The following is a 16,076-nucleotide window of genomic DNA, read 5'->3' on the forward strand; positions in this document are numbered from 1 at the left end:
CTGTTGACCTATCTTGATATAATGGTATTAAGTGAGTAATAGTTACATAATCATAATAGTAAAAGATGTCGATCAGTATTCACAGATAATAGCTAGACAAAAAAAAAAAAGATAATTACAGTTGCAAGGGAACATGATTGCTATGTGTCTCAGTGTGTTCAGGTAGAGTGATATGATAACTGGAAATGCATACATGCACATGTTTTCATCCACCCAGCCAGTCCATGTCTTTTAGTTGGTGCATTTAATCCATTTACATTTGAGGTAATTATGTGGCTCAGACCTTAAAGAATCTGCTTGCAATGCTGGAGACCTGGGTTCGATCCCTGGGTTGGGAAGATCCCCTAGAGGCGGTCATGGCAACCCACTCCAGTATTCTTGCCTGGAGAATCCCCATGGACAGAGGAGCTTTGTGGGCTACAATCCATAGGGTCACAAAGAGTTGGACATGACTGAGTTACTAAGCACAGCACAGCACATGATCCTCTTAACCATTTTCTTAATTGTTTTGGGTTTATTTTCTGTATGTCTTTTCCTTATCTTGAGTTCCCTGCCTAGAAAATTTCCTTTAGCATTTATTGTGAAGTAGGTTTGGAGGTGTTGAATTCTCTTAACTTTTGCTTGTCTAGATTTGATTTCTGCATAAAATCAGAATGAGAGTCTTATTAGGTAGAGTATTCTTGGTTGTAGATTCTTCCCTTTCATCACTTTAAATTTATCATGCTGTTCCCTTCTGGCTTGTAGAGTTTCTGTTGAGAAATCAGGCGATAACCTAATGGGATTTCCTTTGTAGGTTGTTTGTCACTTTTCCCTTGTCGCTTTTAATATTTTATCTTTGTCTTTAATTTTTGTCAGTTTGTTTGCTATGTGTCTCAGTGTGTTCTTCTTTGGGTTTATCCTGCCTTGGACTCTCTGTGTTTCCTGGACTTGATTGAGTTTTCAGCTATTATCTCTTCAATATTTTCTCAGGTCCTCTCTTCTTCTGGTATCACTAGAAGGTGAATGTTGGTGCATTTAATGTTGTCCCAGAGATCTCTTAGGCTGTCTCTTTTTTTCATTCATTTTCTACATTCCGTTCTGTGCTAGTGATTTCACCATTATGTCCTCCAGATCACTTATTTGTTCTTCTGCCTCAGTTATTCTGCTATTGATTTCTTTCAGTATATTATTCATCTCTGTTTGTTCTTTAGTTTTTCTCGGTCTTTGATAAACATTTCTTGGATCTTCTCCATTGTTTTCCTGGATCTTCTCCATTGTTTTCCTGGATCATCCTTACTGTCATTATTCTGAATTCTTTTTTTCTGGAATGTCTGGAATATCTCCACTTCATTTAGTTATTGTCATGGGGTTTTATCTTGTCCCTTCATCTGAAACATAAGTTTCTGTTTTTTTCATCCTGATAAGCTTTCTGTAATGTGGTTTTTGTTCTAGCTGCTGTGAGACTGTTGTTCTTATTGCTTCTTGAGGCTAAAAGGCTTGAATAAGCTTCCTGATGGGAGGCACTGGCAGTGGGAAAAACTGAGTGTTGCTCTGTTGAACAGTATCTTGTTCAGTAAAGCTTCAATCCAATTATCTGCTGATGGGTGGGGTTGCACTCCCTCTGCTAATTGTTTGGCCTGAGGCAGTTCAGCCCTGTGGTCCTAAGGGCTCTATGGTGGGGTTAATGGTAAACTCTGAGCGGGTTTATGCCAAAGGGGACCTTCCAGGACTGCTGCTGCCAGTCTCCCTATCCCTGTGGTGAACGTCTGCTGACCCACACCTCCACAGGAGGTCTTCCAACACTAGTAGGTAGTTTTGGTTCAGTCTCCTGTGGGGTCACCACTCCTTTCCTCTAGGTCTTGGTGCAATAATATTTTGTTTGTGCCCTCCAAGACTGGAGTCTCTGTTCCTCCCAGTCCTGCAGAAGTCCTATAATCAAATCCCACAGCCTTCAGAGTAAGATTTCATGGGGATTCCCAGTCCACTTTTTGGATCCCCAGGCTGGGAAGCCTGTCATGGGATTCAGAACCTTCACAACAGTGGGAGAACTTTGAAATTATTGTTCTCTAGTTTGTGGGTCACTGACCCAGCAGGTGTAGGATTTGATTTTATCATGATTGCACCCCTCCTACCATCTCACTTCCCTGGTGGCTCAGACGGTAAAGCGTTTGCCTACAATGTGGGTTCAATCCCTGGGTTGGGAAGAGCTCCTGTAGAAGGAAATGGCAACCCACTCCAGTACTCTTGCCTGGAAAATCCCATGGATGGAGGAGCTTGGTAGGCTACAGTACATGGGGTCGCAGAAAGTTGGGCACGACTGAGCAACTTCACTTTCACTTTCACTTTACCATTTCACTGTGGCTTCTTCTTTGTCTTGGACATGGGGTATCTTTTTCTGGTGGGTTCAGTGTCCTCCTGTTGAAGGCTGTTCTACAGTTAGTTGGGATTTTTATGCTCTCGCAGAAGGAGATAAGCATACATCCTGCTCCTCTGCTATATTGAACTGTAAGCCCTCTTCTGTGTATTCTTGTCACCTCTTCTAAATCTCTTCTGTTTCTGTTATTTAGCGGTTCTGTCCTTTATTGTGCCCATCCTTGCATGAAATGTTCCCTTGATATCACCAACTTTCTTGAGGAGATCTTTAGTGTTTCCCATTCTATTGCATTCCTCTGTTTCCCTGCATTGTTCACTTAAGAAAGTTTTCTTATCTCTCCTTGCTATTCTCTGGAACTCTGCATTCAGGTGGATGTATCTTTCCCTTTCTCCCTTGCATATTACTTCTTTTCCTTTCTGAGCTATTTGTAAGCTTCCTCAGACAACCACTGTGCCTTCTAACATCTTTCTTTTCTTTGGGATGATTTTGGTCACTGCCTTTGTGCAATGTTACAAACCTCTGTCCATGGTTCTTCAGGCACGTTGGCTACCATTTCTAATCCCTTGACTGCATTCCTCACCTCTACTGTATAACCACAAGGGTTTTGATTTAGGTCATACCTGACAGATCTAGTGGTTTTCCCTATATTCATAGACTTAAGGCTGAATTTTGCAACAAGGAGCCAATGGTCTGAGCCACCGTCAGCTCCAGGCCTTGTTTTTAACTGACTGTATAAGGCTTTTCTTCCTCAAAGAAAATAATCAATATGATTTTGGTATTGATCATCTGGAGAGGGCCAGTGGTGTCTTGTGTTGTTAGAAGAGAGTGCTATGTCCAGCATGTTCTAGTGCAAAGCTTTGCTAACCTTTGCTGTCCTCATTTTGTACTACAAGGCCAAACTTGCTTGCTTCTCCAGATCTCTCTTGACTTCCTATTTTTGCATTCCAATCCCCTATGAGGAAAAGAAGGTCTTTTTCAACATGCAAGTTAAAAATACCTAATATTTAGAAATCTAGGTTATAATGTAAATAAATAATGACATCTCCATGTGTTTTCCCTACATTCAGTAAAAATACTCATTGTTGTTGATCAGTTGTTCAATTGTGCCTGACTTTTTGTGATCCCATAGACTGCAGCATGCCTGGCTTCCCTGTCCTTCACTATCTCCCAGGGCTTGCTCAATTCATATCCATTGAGTCAGTGATGCCATCCAACCATCTCACCCTCTGCCATCCCCTTCCCTGTCTGCCTTCAAGCCTTCCCAGCCTGCCTTCAAGCCTTCCCAGCATTAAGGTCTTTTCTAATGAGTCCATTCTTCACAACAGGTGGCCAAAGTATTGGAGCTTCAGCATCAGTTCTTCTAATGAATATTCAGGACTGATTTCTTTAGGATTGACTGGTTTGATCTCCTTGCAGTCCAAGTGACTCTCAAAAGTCTTCTCCAACATCACAGTTCGAAAGCATGAATTCTTCCACACTCAGCTTTCTTTACAGTCCAACTCTCATATCCATACATGACTACTGGAAAACCACCACTTTGACTAGATGGACCTTTGTTGGCAAAGTAATGTCTCTGCTTTTTAATATGCTGTCTAGATTGGTCATAGCTTTGCTTCCAAGGAGCAAGCATCTTTTAATTTCATGGCTGCACTCACCATCTGCAGTGATTTTGGAGCCCAAGAAAATAAAGTCTATTGTTGTTTCCACTGTTTCCCCATCTATTTGCCATGAAGTGATGGGACCAGATGTTATGATCTTCATTTTTTGAATGTTGAGTTTTAAACCAGCTTTTTCATTTTCCTCTTTCACATTCATCAAGAGGCTCTTTAGTTTGTCTTTGCTTTCTGCCATAAGAGTGGTGTCATCTGCCTATCTGAGGTTATTGATATTTCTCCTGGCAATCTTGATTCCAGCTTGTGTTTCACCCAGCCTGACATTTTGCATGATGTACTCTGCATATAAGTTAAATAAGCAGAGTAACAATATACAGTCTTGAAATACTTCTTTCCCAATTTGGAACCAGTCCGTTGTTCCATGTCCCATAAAATCTCAAAATATTCATGAAATCCCAAAATAGAAAAGCAAAGACTCAAAATTATTTCTGTCCTCTCAGGTTTAAATTCTGCTTTTTCATCCACTTAAGTAACTCTTACTACATTTTATTTTATTTTTTTTTCTTTTCTTGAAGTTATATTTTGTATTCCAAAGAAAACATGTAAGATAGATTTAATTTACAAGGCATTATTAACTTAATGAATGATCATGTACCCAAACATCTGAGCTTTTTCCTATCCAGTCTTCCTTCCTCACCTTCTAAGCATAACCACTATTCAGGATTTATGTTTGCATTCTCCCTCAATTTTTAAATTTTACTGTGTATGTATAGAGTGCTGAATGCTTTATTGTTTTTTCTTCAGCTTTAAGAATAGTATCATACAATATGGGATTTGCTTTTTTCATTCAACATTAGATCTTTAAGATTCTTTTTGTAAATAAAGGATTTATAGTGTTTTTTTTTTTACATGCCGATACCATAATATATTTTTATATTGTTCTGTTGGTGAACATTAGGGATCTCCAAACTGTTTGATACTGTGAACTGGTGCTGTTAACATTCTTTACTTCTAGTGCCTATGTAAAAGTATTTTTAAAAAGTAAGTACCTGGGAGAATTACTGATTGTAGTGTATGAACACTGTATATTGTCACCCTGCTTATTTAACTTATATGCAGAGTACATCATGCAAAATGTCAGGCTGGGTGAAACACAAGCTGGAATCAAGATTGCCAGGAGAAATATCAATAACCTCAGATATGCAGATGACACCACCCTTATGGCAGAAAGTGAAGAAGAACAAAATAGCCTCTTGATGAAAGTGAAAGAGGAGAGTGAAAAACTTGGCTTAAAGCTCAACATTCAGAAAGCTAAGATCATGGCATCCAGTCCCATCACTTCATGGCAAATAGATGGCGATACAGTGGAAACAGTGACTGACTTTATTTTCTTGGGCTCCAAAATCACTGCAGATGGTGATTGCAGCCATGAAATTAAAAGATGCTTACTCCTTGGAAGGAAAGTTATGACCAACCTAGACAGCGTATTACAAAGCAGAGACATTACTTTGTCTAGTCAAGGCTATGTTTTTTCCAGTGGTCATGTATGGATGTGAGACTTGGACTATAAAGAAAGCTGGGCACCAAAGAATTGATGCTTTCAAACTGTGGTGTTGGATAAGACTCTTGAGGGTCCCTTGGTCTGCAAGGAGATCCAACCTGTCCATTCTAAGGGAGATCAGTCCTGGGTGTTCATTGGAAGGACTGATGCTAAAGCTGAAACTCCAATACTTTGGCCACCTGATACGAAGTACTGACTCATTTGAAAAGACCCTGATTCTGGGAAAGATTGAGGGCAGGAGGAGAAGGTGACAACAGAGGGTGAGATTGTTGGATGGCCTCACTGACTCAATGGACATGAGTTTGAATAGGCTCCGGGAGTTGGTGATGGACAGGCCTGGCATGCTGCAGTCCATGGGGTCACAAAGAGTCGGACACGACTGAGCGACTGAACTGAACTGAGTGTATTGAACATCTTCAGTTCAGTAGAAAATGCTAATTATTCATTAATTTTATTATTTAAAATGATAATAAAATTAACATTAATTTTCTAAGTCTCTTACATTATATGGTGTTACCAATATTTGGTATCATCATACTTCATAATATTTTCCAACTTAATAAAAGAGAATATAACTATGTTCATAATTTGCATTTCTCTGATCATTAATGATATTGATTCTTTTTCATGTGCCATCCCAGGTAGCTCAGTGGTAAGAACCTGCCTGCCAAGCAGGAGACACAGGAGATGCAATCTCGATCATAGAGTTTGGAAGATCCCCTGGAGGAGGAAATGGCAACCCACTCCAATATTCTTGCCTGAAAAATAATACGGACAGAGGAGCCTAGCTGGATACAGTCCATGGGCTCACAAAAAGTCAGACATGACTGAGCACACACACATCTTTTCACTATTCTGAAAAAATGCTAGTAGATATTGTTTTCTTATTTTTTAATTGCATTATCTATATTTTACTGATTTATATGATTTCCTTACATATTTTACATACTGTTTATTGGTTGTGTGTTACAAATGCATTCTTATAAAATGTGGCTTGTTTTCCACTTTATTTATGGTGTTTTCTTATGAATGCAAATTTTTAATTTTTAATGTAGCATATGTTATCAGTCTTTACTTTTGTAGTAGCACTTTTTCTAGCCTCTTGAAGAAATACTTCACTAAGATGATCAAATTTTCCCGCAGTGAAATTTACCTATGTTTGCTCTAAAAGTTTTAAGTTTGTCTTTCACAACTAAATCCTAATTTAATCTATCTGATAATTATTTTCATATGTATTGTGATATTGAGGTCCAATTTTATTTTCTCTCCATATGGATGCCTAACTGTCCCAGCACCATTTATTGTCTATCTTTCAACAGTTATTAAAAATGCTCCTTGTACTGTATAGCAAATGTCCAAATAAGCTTGTGTATGGTAATGGGTTATCTAGTATTTCACTGGTTAGTGTTTATACTCCTGTGTCACATAATATTTTTTAAATTAGTGTAGCTTAAGAGTAAATCTGAGTAATCATAATGCAGAGGCCCCATATTATTTTTATGCTCAAGATTGTTTTTCTTGTTATTTGTTTTTATGCATAAATTATAGAATCACCCTGTCAAATTCTACAGAAAACTCTAAGGATTTTGATGAAATTAAGATTAAATTATCAATAAATTTGACTAATAATATAAATTTCATGATATTGAATTGCACTGGCAATAAAAATGTTTATTTCCCATTTGTTTAGATCTACTTTAAATCCTTTCCTAAAGTTTTATAATTTTCTTGATAAAATATTTTCACAACTTTAATTAGAATTATTCTTATGTATACAATATATTTTCCTGTTGTATATTGTAGTAGTCTTAAAGTTTTGTTTTCTTACTATATAAAGAAATATATTGATATTTTATTATTGATTACATTTCCAACCAGCTTACTAAATTTGTGCTTCTAATAGCCTGTAAATTTGTGGGTAAGTTTTGTAAACAATTATAATTTGAGAAAAATAATTCCATTTCTTCAAGTGTGGACAACTTTTATTTTTTCTTCTTGTATTACAACGTTAGCAAAGACTGCCAATACCATGTTTAATAGTGTAGCAGGATTATATGTTCTTAACTTGTTCATGATTTTAAAAGGAAATTTCCAACTGTTTCACCATACTTCCTTTAGCCTTTTGGTGGAAACCTCTTATCAGATTAGAGGATACCCCTTTTAGTTTGCTAATTTTTTAAAATCTTTTCAGTGCTTCATTTTGTCAAATTTTGTTTTGCAAGTAGTTAATATTTGATGTGGTGAATGATCTTTATGGATTTTAACATGTTAAACCACTTTTGGATTCCTGGGATAGCTACAATTTGATCATTTGTTAATTTTTTATCCACTGCTGTGTATTAATTCCAGAGAAGGCACTAGTGACCCACTCCAGTACTCTTGCCTGGAAAATCCCACGGATGGAGGAACCTGGTAGGCTGCAGTCCATGGGGTCGCTAAGAGTCGGACACGACTGAATGACTTCACTTTCACTTTTCACTTCCATGCATTGGAGAAGGAAATGGCAACCCACTCCAGCGTTTTTGCCTGGAGAATCCCAAGGACAGGGGATCCTGGTGGGCTGCCATCTATGGGGTTGCACAGAGTCGGACACGACTGGCTCAACTTAGCAGCAGCAACAGCAGTGTATTAATTTAAGCCTATTGAATTTTTTTTGTTACTGAAACTGGCCTGTGATTTTCCTTTCTAATATAAACCTGATGCTGGCATCAAGGTTGAATTGGAAAGAGTTTTTTCCTCTTGAACTATTTAAAAACATGTATATAAGATCAAAACATTTGGTATCTTGAATGTTTTGTGAAACTACTAATGGCCCATGTTTATTATATGCATATTTTAACTACTGATTCAATGATTAGCATATATTTAGATAATTTCTCTTTTTCAAATCAGCTTTATAAGTGTTATTTTTCTCAAGATCTGATCATTTTATATATATTTTCAATAATATTGTTTTTCTTGGTATTTCTTACAGTATTTTAATCTTTGTGGTAATCTAGTCTTTTTAATTCCTATGATTGGTTGTTTGTGTTTTTTTTTTTTTCCTTTTTCTTTTTTTTTTTAAGTCTTATTCAAAGAAAGTAGATTTTATTAAAAAATGGTTAATCAAATATTCCCATTATGCTGTCAATATCACCCTCCTCCCAACACAAAATTGCTTTCAAAGACAGATAGAAAATAAAAGGTACATATTATTAAGAATAAATCCATCTATATGCAGAACACTTTTTTTTATCATAATAGCATCCTTTCAAGGTTTGCACTTGTTATTTTACAATCTTCAGGAAATTCCAGTGAACAATGAAAATCTAGTTTTTATTAGACATTTTCTCCCTGAGGCTATTTCTCCATGTCTATAATAGAACAGCAGGTAAGGAAATCTCAAATTCCATGATTCAGTACAACTCTTTTATACTGTCTGTTCAGCATGATTGGGAAAATGTACACACCCCTGTTGATGGATTTAAACTTAAATTACTGCTAACTTCTGTGATCCAGGAGTGCTCCATTCAGTTTTATTATATTTATCCAGTCTTTTGACATGCTCCCATACATTTTTTGCCCTTAATTAGATCATTTCCATCATTATTAAAGTATGCTGTGGCTGCATTTTAAATACCCTCTCATTACCATACAAGATGCGGAAACACTGGGAACAGTGTCAGACTTTATTTTGGGGGGCTCCAAAATCACTGCAGATGATGACTGCAGCCATGAAATTAAAAGACGCTTACTCCTTAGAAGGAAAGTTATGACCAACCTAGATAGCATATTGAAAAGCAGGGACATTACTTTGCTGACTAAGGTCCGTCTAGTCAAGGCTATGGTTTTTCCTGTGGTCATGTATGGATGTGAGAGTGGACTGTGAAGAAGACTGAGTGCTGAAGAACTGATGCCTTTGAACTGTGGTGTTGGAGAAGACTCTTGAGAGTCCCTTGGACTGCAAGGAGATGAAACCAGTCCATCCTAAAGGAGATCAGTCCTGGGTGTTTATTGTAAGGACTGATGCTGAAGCTGAAACTCCAATACTTTGGCCACCTCATGCGAAGAGTTGACTCATTGGAAAAGACTCTGATGCTGGGAGGGATTGGAGGCAGGAGGAGAAGGGGACGACAGAGGATGAGATGGCTGGATGGCATCACTGACTCGATGGACGTGAGTCTGAGTGAACTCTGGGAGCTGGTGATGGACAGGGAGGCCTGGCGTGCTGCAATTCATGGGGTCACAAAGAGTCAGACACAACTGAGCGACTGAACTGAACTAAACCATAGAAGACTTCTCTTGTTGTTGTTCAGTCACCCAGTTGTGTCCTGACCCTGTGGACTCCAGCACACCAGGCCTCCCTCTCTCAGCATCTCCCTAAATTTGGCAAGTTCAAGTCCAATGCATACAGTCCAGTCATCTCATCCTTGGACACCCTCTTCTTAATGCCCTCAATCTTTCCAAGCATCAGGGATTTTTCCAATGAGTCAGCTGTTCGCATAATATTACCAAAATACAGGAGCTTCAGCTTCAGCATCAGTCCTTCCAATGAGTATTCTATTACCACAGACTTTTCTAGGTATTGCTTAATATCACTATTCTTTTTACAGCAAAACCTATTATAAGAATTGTCAATGTTTGTCTTCATTTGATTTCTTTCTATTTTCTAAATAAATGCAACAAAATTTACTCTCTGTTAATTCTCTCTTCCAGGTCACTCATTTTGACTGTGAAGACCAAAGGTAATTTTTAGCCTCCTTACTCTATCAGCATTTGATAGAGTTCATTATGCCTTGTTAGATGGTTTATTCACATGGCCTCCAGGAATCACTCTCTCCTAATCCTCTTCTTACATTACTGGCCTCACTCACCTGAATTTCATAGGTCAAAGAAGACCAGGGCTCAGTCCTGGATTCCTACCCTAGTGAACTCACTGTAAACAACCTCTATGTCTCATGATTTTATATTCCATCTATTTCTAAAGATGAAAAATTAACAGATTGAGTTTTGACTTAAAACTTAACATACAAACATCTTCAAAGACCATTGGATTTCTAAGCAGTATTCAAAAATTCACATGTAAAATGCACAAAAGCAACTACTTGGTTTGGATTCCCACTGATCCAGAAAGTAGCTGTTTTGTTTGTCTTCCCCATCTCCATAAACAGAAACTTTGTTCTGTTTTGCCTTGACAAAATTGTTTACAATGCCCTGATTCTTATTTCTTTTTAATTTTTGTTGGTCTGCAGTTGATTTAAAATGTATTAGAGTCTGCTATACTGCAAAGTGAATCAGTTATACATATACATACATACACTCTCTTTAAAATTCTTTTCTAATATAGGTTATGAGAGAGTATTGAGAACAGATTCCTGTGCTAAACAGTAGGTACTTATTAGCTATCTATTTTATCTATAGTAGTGTGTTTATTTCAATCCCAGTCTCCCAATTTATCCCTTCCCAACTTTCAACCCTGGTAACCATAAGTTTATGTTCTACATCTGTGACTCTATTTCTGTTTTGTAAATAATATACTATGTTTTTAGACTCCACATATAAGTGATATCGTGTATTTTCTTTCTGACTTACTTTACCCAGTATGATAATCTCTAGGTCCATCAGTGTTGCTGCAAATGACATTATTTTATTATTTTTTTTAAATAGCTGAATAATATCCCCTTGTATATATGTGCCACTTCTTTATCCATTTCTCTGTTGATTGACATTTATGTTACTTATATTTCCTAGCTATTATAAATAGTGCTGCAATGAACACTGGGGTGCAGAATGTTTTTTTTTTTTTTTTTTCAAAATATGGTTTTCTCTGGATAAATGCCCAGGAATGGGATTACAAGATCATATAATAGCTCTATGTTTAGTTTTTCAGAGGAACCTCCATACTGTTCTCCATAGTGGCTGTATCAATTTACATTCCCACTTACATTGTAAGGGTTTCTATTTTCTCCACACTCTCTCTAGCATTTATTCTTTGTAGATTTTTTGATGATGGATATTCTAATCAGTGTGAGGTAATACCTAATTGTATTTCTAATTTTCATTTCTCTGATAATTTATGATGTTGAGAATCTTTTCATGTATTTTTTGGTCATCTGTATGTCTTCTTTGCAGAAATGTCTATTTATGTTTGCCCATTTTTTATTGACTTTTATTTTTGTTATTGAAATGAACTGTTTGTATATTTTGAAGATTAATCCCTTGTTGGTAGCTTCACTTGCCAATATTTTCTCCAATTATATGGATTGTCTTTTTGTTTTGTTTCTAGCTTCTATTATTGTACAAAAAGCCTTTGAGCCTCTAGAAAGTGGATCAAAAAAGATCTTCCACTATTTATAGCAGAGACTTATCTGTTTATGCTTCCCCCTAAGAATTTTAGTGTCTAACTTTATATGTAGCACTTTCATCCATTTTTAGTTTTATTTTAATCTATTTTTCTGTTTTCTTTTTTTGTATGGTGTTAGAGAATGTTCTAATTATATTTTTTTTACAAGTAGCTGAAGAGTTTACCCAGAACCACTAATTAAAGAGACTGTCTTTTCTCCATTGTCAGTTTTTGCCTACTTTGTCATAGATTAAGTGACAATAGGTGCTTGGATTTATCTCTGGATTTTCTAACCTGTTGCATTTATCTGTGTTGCTGTTTCTGTGCCTGTACCACTCTGTTTTGAAGATTATAGATTTCTAGTATAGTCTGAAGTTAGAGAATCTGACTCCTTCAGTTCATTTTCTTTTCTCAAGATCACTTCAGATATTTGGAATTTTTGTGTGAATTCAAATTATAAATTTTTTGTTCTAATTGTGTGAAAAAATGCCTTTGGTTATTTGATAGGGAATGCATTAAATCTGTAGATTGCTTTGAGTAGTATAGCCATTTTCACAGTATTGATTCTCACAATCCAAGAACATAGTATATCTCTCCATCTGTTTTGTCAACATTGATTTCTTTCTTTGGTATCTTACATTTTTTGAAGTAAAGATCTTTTTTCTCTTTAGGTAGGTTTATCCCTATATAATTTTAAATTGTTGATGTCATGGTAAATGGGGTTATTTCCTTAATTTCTGTTTCTGATCTTTCATTGTTAGTGTATAGGAATGCAACAGATTTCTATGTAATAATTTTGCATCCTGCAACTTTACCAAAATTATGATAAATTCTAGTAACTTTCTGGTAACATGTTTAGGATTTTCTATGTATACATATTGTGTCATCTGCAAAAAAAAAGTGACAACTTTACTTCTTTTCCTATCTAAATTCTTTTTATTTCATTTTCTTCTCTGATTGTCATGGCAAGTCATAGTTTTTGACTTCAAAAACTATGTTGAATAAAAGTGGTGAGAGTGGACACCCTTGTTGTGTTCCTGGTCTTAGAAGAAATGTTTTTGGATTTTCACCAGTGAGAGTGATGTTTGCTATGGATTTGTTATATATGGCCTTTAATATGTTGAGGTTTCCTCTATATCCACTTTCTTGAGTTTTTTAATATATTTGTTTATCATAAATGGATGTTGAATTTTGTCAAGAGTTTTTTTCTGCTGAGATGATCATTTGCTTTTATTCTTCAATTTTTTAATATGGTGTATAACATCAATTGATTTGCATTTACTAAAGAATCCTTGCATCCCTAGAATAAATCCTTCTTTCTCAGGGTATATAATCCTTTTAATGTGGCATTGGATTCTGTTTACTAGAGTTTTGTTGAGATTTTTTTGTATGTCTGTTCATTCCTGATATTTGTCTGTAATTTTGTTTTTTCTGTGTGATCTCATTGTCTGGTTTTGGTATCAGGGTGATAGTGGCCTTGTACAATGAGCTTAGGAATATTTCTTCCTCTGCAATTATTTGGAAGAGTTTCAGAAGCAGCACTGTTAACTCTATGAATGTTTGATAGAATTTGACTTTGAAACCATCTGGTCCTGAACTTTTGCTTGCTTGGCTTTTTTTCAAATCACAGTTTCAATCTCATTACTTGTGATTTGTCTATTCATATTTTCTTTTTCTTCCTGGTTCAGTCTTTAAAAGTTATAGCTTTAAAAAATTTTTTGATCCTTTGTATTTCTGTAATTTAAGTTGTAACTGCTTCTTTTTAATTTATAATTTTATTGACATGAGTTTTCTCTGTTTTTTCCTTGATGAGTCTCACTAAAGGATTAACAATTTTGTTTATCTTCTCAGAGAATTAGCTTTTCATTTCATTGTTCTTTGCTATTGTCTTTTTCATCTCTATTTTATTTATTTCTTCTCTGATTTTTATAATTTCATTCCTTTTATTGACTTTGGGTTTTCCTTGTTCTTTTTATAGTCTTTCTCTGGTTGCTTTAGATGTATGGTTACGTTGGTTATTTGAGATTTTTCTTGTGTCCTGAGATAAGATTATAATGCTATAAAGTTCCCTCTTAGAACTATTTTTGCTGTATCCCAAAGGTTATGTATCATCATATTTATTTCCAGATTTTTTTTTGGTTTCCTCTTTGATTTCTTCTGTAATCCATTGATTGTTTAGTACCATTGTTTAGTCTTCATGTGTCTGTGTTTTTTTTTTTATATATATTTTTTTCTTCATAATTGATTTCTAATCTCACAGCCTTGTGGTTGGAAAAATGCTTGATATGATTTCAATTTTTTTTAACTTACCAAGGCTTGATTGTGGCAATATGTGATCTATCCTTTAAAATGTTCTTTGTACACTTGAGAAGAATATGTGTTCTGTTGTTGTGAGATGAAATATTTTTAAAGTGTGAGTTATGACTATGGGTTCTCTTTTGTCACTTAAAGTTTATTTCCTTATTAATTTTCTGTCTGGATCATCTGCCCTTTGGTGTAAATAAAGTTTTTTAAGATCTACCACTATTATTGTGTTAGTGTTCATTTCCCTTTTTTACGGCTATTAACATTTAGCTTATATATTCCTATTTTGGTAGCATATATATTTACAATTGTTTTATCTTCTTGGAGTCATCCTGTCATTATTATGTATTGTCCTTCTTTGTCTATTATAAGTCTCTATTTTAAAGTTTATTTGTCTGATATGAGTATTGCTAGCCCAGTTTTTCTTTGATTCTCATTTTAATGGAATATTTTTTTCCATCCCCTCATGTTCAGTCTGTATGTTTCCCTATGTCTGAAGTAGGTCTCTATGGCCAGCATATGTGCAGATCTTGGTTTTGTATCCATTTGGGTAGTCTATGACTTTTGGTTGGAGCATTTAATCCATTTACTTTTAAGGTAATTATTGACTTTTTTTCTTATTGTAATTTTCTTAATTGTCTTGTGTTTACTTTTCTAGGTCTTTTCTCGTTTCCTTACTCTTTTTGTTTTTTCTCTTTTTCTGTGGTTTGACTATCATTTCTAGTGTTTTCATTTTTTATTTGTATCTATTATAGTTTTTTTTTTGTGATTTGCATTTTCCGTGAGATTTGATATAGCAGTCTAGGTATATATATAAGATTTTATAAAAGACTTGGTCTTTTCATTTTAAGCACAATTTCCATATTTTATTTTTTTTTATTTTTTTCCATTTTTCTTTTTATTTTACTTTACAATTCTGTATTGGTTTTGCCATACATTGACATGAATCCACCACATATTTTACATTTGTACTCTCCTCTTCTCAAGGTTGCTGGTTTTGATATCATATTGGTGGTGAATAATTTCCTACATTAACTCTTTTTTTTTTTTTTTTTTTGCCTTTTAAAGTGAGGTTTTACATTTGTTAAATTCTTGTTTCTAGTTGTGGCCTCTTTTTTACCTTGGAATAGAGAATTTCTTTTACATTTGTTATAAAGCTGGTTTGTTTGTGATGAATTATCTTTTCTTGTCTGTAAAGCTTTTCATTTCATCAAATATGAATGAGAGTCTTTCTGGGTAGAGTAGACATGGTTGTAGATATTTCCCTTTCATCACGTTAAATATACTGTGCCACTCCCTTCTGGCCTGCATAATTTCTGCTGAAAAATCAGTTGATAACCTTATGGGTATTCCCTTGTATGTTGTTTTGCTTTACCCTTGTTGTTTTTATTATTTTTTCTTTGTATTTAATTTTTGTTATTAATATGTGTCTCTTGTGTTCCTCCTTCAGTTCACTTCAGTTCCTTAGTCCTGTTCGAATCTTTGCAACCTGTTGACTGCAGCACATCAGACTTCCTGGTTCATCACAAACTCCCAGAGCTTGCTCAAACTCATGTCCATTGAGTTGGTGATGCGATCCAACCATCTAATCCTCTCTAGCCCCCTTATCCTCCTGCCTTCAATCTTTCACAGCATCAGGGTCTTTTCCAATGAGTTAGCTCTTTGCATGAGAGGGCCAAAATATTGGAGCTTCAGCTTCAGCATCAGTCCTTCCAATGAATATTCAGGACTGATTTCCTTTAGGATGGACTGGTTAGATCTCCTTCCAGTCCAAGTGACTCTCAAAAGTCGTCTCCAACACCACAGTTCAAAAGCATCAATTCTTCAGTGCTCAGTTTTCTTTATAGCCCAACTGTCACATCCATACATGACTACTGGAAAAACCAAAGCTTTGACTAGACGGACCTTTGTTGGCAAAGTAAC

At 35.5% G+C, this 16,076-nt stretch overlaps 1 long non-coding RNA gene across 1 annotated transcript; it reads left to right on the forward strand.

Moving 5' to 3' along the window:
- The first annotated feature begins 1,595 nt into the window (after positions 1-1,595).
- LOC120871436 lies at positions 1,596-14,060 on the forward strand. The gene is made up of 3 exons (XR_005723016.1): positions 1,596-1,609; positions 3,154-3,164; positions 13,828-14,060. It is a non-coding gene; the product is annotated as an uncharacterized LOC120871436 (long non-coding RNA).
- Positions 14,061-16,076: the final 2,016 nt, after the last annotated feature.

This window comes from Oryx dammah, unplaced genomic scaffold, assembly GCF_014754425.2.
Source record: "Oryx dammah isolate SB20612 unplaced genomic scaffold, SCBI_Odam_1.1 HiC_scaffold_12, whole genome shotgun sequence".
Classification (NCBI taxonomy): Eukaryota; Metazoa; Chordata; class Mammalia; order Artiodactyla; family Bovidae; genus Oryx; species Oryx dammah.